Raw genomic sequence first — 5,715 nt, forward strand, 5'->3', positions numbered from 1 at the left:
GGTTTGAGGATCAAAGAGGTGTCAAAAACCAATGGAAAGGACTTGAAAAGCTCATGTAATTTTGAGATAGCCGTTGTCTGATCAACTTCCTCGATTTGATGGATGACCGTGTTCGCATTGAGCACGTCGGTTTCAGGAAAAGAGGCGGGCAACATTCCGAGTTTTATCATGTGGTGCCAAGACAGAAGCATCTCATCGTGAAGATCCGATGTAATGAAAGCAGTAATCTCCGTTCTGTGTTGTGAGCCGTATTTCAGAAGTAATGACACCGATCCTAGACAATCCAAAGGAGAACCGTTGGCGGCAATGATGTTTCTTTGATTCCCCGTTTCAATGGGTATATTACGCTTCAAGATGAGATTGGACGCAACGAGAGTCTCTGTTGCTCCGGTATCTGGGAGGGCCTTCAATTGGAATGCAGTCCCGATCTTAGGATGGACTTGGATCAAGGCTCGAGGTGTTGGCTTTGAAAATGATGCAGAGTGTACCATCACCGAGGACTAAGAAATAGATGCCGGATCAGCAGCAGAGCGAGCGAATGTTCCACCAGATGAATTCGTAGTAGAGCGACGTGCTTTCATGCAAATTGTGCCCAAGTGTCCCATCGTACCACATTTATTGCATTGTTTGCCTCTTGATGGACACTCGTTTGCTTTGTGAGTTGGATTTTCTTGTCCACACCTGTAACAAATATTTCGTTGATGTTGATCGTTGGGTGTCTTGCTCACGTGCTTTTGTCGACCTTTTAATCTCTTCTTTTGAATCTGTGATCCCTTGTTACAACCAACTGCCGCATTGACTTGGTTAAGGGTGTTCCTCGTAGAGCACATGGTTTCGCCAACCAATGCTGCTGTCTCCCAAGATCTCGCGATTCCGACCAGCGTGCTTCTCGAGGGTGCAGCTTGCCGCAAAAATTCCTCTCGAAGCTTGAAATCGTTGGTCACGGCAACCAGCCGAAGGACGAACAGATCGTCTGTGGTCATGAGGTCAAGTTCTGCCTCCTGACCTGCGAGTTGAAGACGCAAAAACCAATCACTGAATTTTTCCCCTGCCTTCTGATTGCAAGAGAAGAAATTGTATCTTCGGGTAAGGACAGGCACATTTTGGAGAAAAATGTCTCGTAATCTGTCCAATACCCCATTAGCTTCAAAAATAGGAGTGTCTGGCTGTATGCAGGCATCGAGTAAATGTTGAAGTTTCATTTCCATGCAGGATCGCACATACCCGTGTTGTTCCAAGAGAGGAAACACATCCATCTTATTTGAGGAGTAAAATAGATCAAAACTCGATCTCCAAGAGCGAAATTCAGCTATTGAAGCGGATTGCATTAGACGTTCAGGTTTAAGAGCGGTGTTAATGCTACTAGGTCGAGAATTTGTAGCGGGTTGTTTTGGAGAGACGTGTGTAGAATTGGCGTTGTTCGAAGATTGCGATCGTTGAATGCGGTTTATAAGCCTATTAATTTCTTGCCTGGCATCCAAAACGGCATCAATCTCGGCACTCATTTGAACGTAAAATGGGTTTGTATCCACAGCTTCAACGCCAATACCACTAATCGAGCAATACGATCGGAAGGTTTCATCGACTGGGTGAATGAGTTGTTCAGCAGTGGAAATATCAGCCTCGACGTTAGAGATGTCATCCAGGGATGGGCTCGTACCAACACTGGTGATTCCCTGTAACGATCTCGTCATGTGCCGCTTAGAACGGGCGAGACGCTTCAAAGTCATGGAGAAGGCTAGTGAAGCCTGAGTGCTGCTATCATCCTTTGGAGGCATGATGAAGCACTTCTATCAAAGTCACCGAAAAAAAATGTCACTGATGTAAATGGTCACCGAGTGAATGCACGTAACAATGAGAAAATGGGTCGTTATTGTGGAACGGCTCCAAATTAACACTAAATCACCGAGCAGACGTTGGGCGGGGATCGGCAGACCGACTGCGCCATGTTGAGGAATGTAGAGACGATGAACTATTATTTAACGGTGAACTTTATTGAGGTAAAAATGGCGGGATGAGATAAGTAGAAAAGTGAAAAGTAAGCTATTGTGTCCGTCGGGGAGCTTCTCCGTAGTAGCAAGTACATAGAGGGAAATAACCGGTTAGGCAGGTTCTATGGCTGAAGGTGTTGGAAAACAGTGGTGGATATAGATTGGATGATAAGAATGTATAGTGGGAAATTACATGTCCTTACAGAAGGGAACATTCTAAGAACTATAACCGGGACTTTGAGAGGGTAGGCTCTTCCATGACTTAAAAAATATATTCTTCGAAGATCTATTGTGATGGGAAATACGATTAAAGACCCAACCGGAATAAACTTCTGTGTCATCTTGTTCTTGTTCAAAAGGCAAATTCTCATTTTTCAAACTCCCGACCTACTGAGTGCTCTCAAACTAAAACTGTACAAGGTATCAATTTGAGTTTAACATTTTAGAATGGGTTAATATAGGCCTAGTCAAAATGGTCCATCTTATGTCTGTATCTGATATAGTTCAAGAATGAAATCACTCTCTAACTACCGACTTGGCGAGTGCTCTCAAAAATTGAAATTGCTAAAATTCAATTATCAAGAGTGATACACGTCGGCGTTAATGTGCAAAAACCTGTCCCCAAATTTTATATTCTTATAACCAAACCTGCGGACCCGGAATACTTTTCCTCGTTGGTAGTGATTCCTCACTGTAGTAATATTTTCGTGCAATATCAGCGTAGAGGAAAACGGCTCTTACGGGCAAACTGAGTGTGTTTTGGGCAAATCATTTGATCTTCTCCTCCAAAATCGAAATCTGCAAACTGTCTGGGCCATTGAAACATCTTATGACACGGTTAAGAAATAAGTTGTCAAAAGTTTGAGGAAGCATTTGATATCCTCATGAATTTAAACCTATCATTAGGGGAAGCCCTTTGAGCGTCAGAATATTTGTTTGCGGTTTTGAACTCACATTGAGTAGCTAAACAACTGCTATGTTATTGGCGGGTCGACCCAGATGAGTCCTTGTGTGTTATACGGCTTAGAATAATTGAGGCATCCTTTTGGTTTCTGCACGTGTTGCAACTCGACCCTTGAAAAATCTTACTAATACTGTTTGTAGCCATGGGTTCACGGATTTTAAAAACATAACCCTCTAAGCTATGAATAATAACCTCTGCACACTATGTTTCATAGCGCGCTTAAGTCTGTAAATTTCAAATAAATTACCAATGATTTGAACAAATTACAAAGCCACTCCATTTTTTGGTGTTCGACAAATGGTTGCATAACTTTTTGCACGGCATTTTTGTCAAAAAACTGGTTTGCCAGGTTGTAGGCCATCCTTCGAAGATCAGGAAACAATCTTGTCCTTGTTCATTTCATGAAAACAGCCTGACCAATGACGCGTTAAAGACAAACACCCGAGAATGCAAATTTAAACAAAAATAAGTGGAAGACCCTAATATTGGGTAGGTACCAAGTTTGGGCTTGTATAAGGCTGCAACCGCAGGGAAAAAAGATTTGGCCAAGAAATCTTCAACGAAACCCATGAGGAATCACACCAAAATTTCCTATGCGCTGTGAGGCATCACCCTTATGTATTAATGACGTCCGAGTGCATTGTGTCGATTAAGGGAGGCAAGAGTAAGGGCGGCTTTACACTAGGATGGAAACGCTGGATTGAGTCCGGTTTGATGATGGAAGTAGGACTAGCGCTGGGGCGAGTTTTTTCCCATGCGAGTTTGCGTTCGACTTGTGCACAGTTAAGGATTCGAGAGTTTTGCCGAACTCGCCCCAGCACCAGTCCTACTTCCATCTTCAAACCGGATTCAATCCCAGTTTTCCATCGGAGTGTAAAGCCGCCCTTACACTGCGATGAAAAACCAGGATTGAATCCGGTTTGAGGATGTAAGTGGGACCAGTGCTGGGACGAGCCCAGCAGACCAGATGACTTGAGTCATTTACTGCTCAAGTCAATCAAAAAGACTCATAATGCGAATTTAAACTGAAGAATGAGTAATTTTTTCACAAATCAGGAGTTGAGTCTTTTAGAAAGGACTTGGACTCGAGTCTGGACTCGCCCCAACACTAGCCCGACTTCCATCCTCAAAACGGATTCAATCTTGGTTTTCCATCCTAGTGTAAAGCCGCCCTAAGAAGTGCTAGAGGTGGAGGAGTAAGAGCCGCCCGCTCCTTCCGTCCTTGGCTCCTCTGACGCCACTGTCGCATCTTACTCTTGCCCACAGATCTCGAAAAATCTCACATGTCTCGAATTCGGCATAAGATTCGAATCAAGCTCTCCTTACCATCCCCAATGTAACGGCCTAGCCGAGGCAGCCGTCAAGTAGGTGAAGGGGTTACTCAAGAAGATTGGCAATGTGGATTCTTCGGCCGACACCTCAGGACTAGACGCCCATCGGCTAAGTCGTTGGAATTCCAGCCCACCAAGAATTTGTGATCGCACGAAAGGCCACAGACGATCGGCGAGTTGCTGCAGCGGCTGGAGAACTACCCGTGCTGAGAGTAGGCGACCGGGTGCACATTCAACATCCCATCGACAAGGAATGGTCCTTTGACGCTGGCATTGTGAGGGCGATCTCGCCCACTGGTCGCTCATACACAATAGAAACTGCGGCAGGCCAATTCATCAGAAACCGACGATATTTGCGCCCAGCACCAGTCGAGGAAATCCCCGTCGAAGGTGTCCGGTCCACGAGATCGCCGTTGAATGGAAAAGAAGGGAAGTGGGAAAGAGAGTGGGTGCTGAAGATTGGCCAAGATCTTTCCAGTCGTGGTGACATAGATTGGACGAATTTAACGCAATTCGTCATACTCAATCCGAATCTTTGGTCCAGTATTAAATTGGCAATTGTTGCGGTCACCTTTCATTAGATGGCGTTAGTTTCGGGGATGAGGAGAGAAAGGGTATCGAGGATGGGAACTGTTCAGTAATAACATGTGCCCGGAACAGGTAGAAACATTGCACTAAAAACGACCAAATATTTAAATCATGTTTAATTTGCTTATTAGGATAATCCCATCCAATGGGATAAATCGACCATTACTAACAAACAAAAAGGTCGGTCTGGCTAAGTTCAAGTTCAAAAACGAACATTGGCCTTAAAATGCGGTAAGGTTAGAAGAACTAGATCTAGTTTCAGTTTTGAAACAGGAATCGGCTATAGATGCAGCCATTGATAAATCAGTTTCAGTTTTTGAGGAAGTTTGCTCCATTCTGGCAATCTTTGAATGTGCTCCGAAAGGTAAGACACGGACAAAAATTCCAAAATATAAGAAGACTTTGTTCAAAAAGAGTTGCAAATTAGCAAAAAGGCTTAAGGGCACTTCGAATCTAGAAATTGTGGGTAATCTTCAAAAAAGTTGGACGTGGTTCAGGTTAATGTTAAGGCCACCATGGCCAATTACAAACTGAGAGTAAGGTGGTTCAGGAGGTAAGGTTGAATCCGAAGGCTTATTTCTCTTAAGCAAAAGATGAAATACCATGTAGGACCCTTTGAGATCGATGGTAATCGACGATTCTAGCCACATGGCGGATTTCTGAAACGAAGAATTTTTCCTGAGCTTTTTAATCTTCGCCGATTCAAAATCTACCGTCGGGTCTTTCAGTGTCGAGCGATCATTCATGACCTTCTCATATCTGGATGTTCTAACTGCAATCAAAGGACTCAAGAGATGAAACAGTTCTGGTCCAGATGGAAAATTGAATAGTATACTGAAGG

The 5,715-nt window shown here is 43.9% G+C and overlaps 2 protein-coding genes across 4 annotated transcripts in view; both read right to left on the reverse strand.

Annotated features, from left to right (window-relative positions):
• Window positions 1–5,715, reverse strand: part of LOC131881694 (glycoprotein-N-acetylgalactosamine 3-beta-galactosyltransferase 1-like) — an 89,973-nt gene that overhangs the window by 43,483 nt on the left and 40,775 nt on the right. The gene's annotated exons all lie outside the window — the stretch shown is intronic.
• The window catches only part of LOC131881696 (glycoprotein-N-acetylgalactosamine 3-beta-galactosyltransferase 1-like), a 48,136-nt gene that overhangs the window by 32,291 nt on the left and 10,130 nt on the right, over window positions 1–5,715 (reverse strand). The window lies entirely within an intron of this gene.

Source organism: Tigriopus californicus, chromosome 6, assembly GCF_007210705.1.
Source record: "Tigriopus californicus strain San Diego chromosome 6, Tcal_SD_v2.1, whole genome shotgun sequence".
Lineage (NCBI taxonomy): Eukaryota > Metazoa > Arthropoda > Copepoda > Harpacticoida > Harpacticidae > Tigriopus > Tigriopus californicus.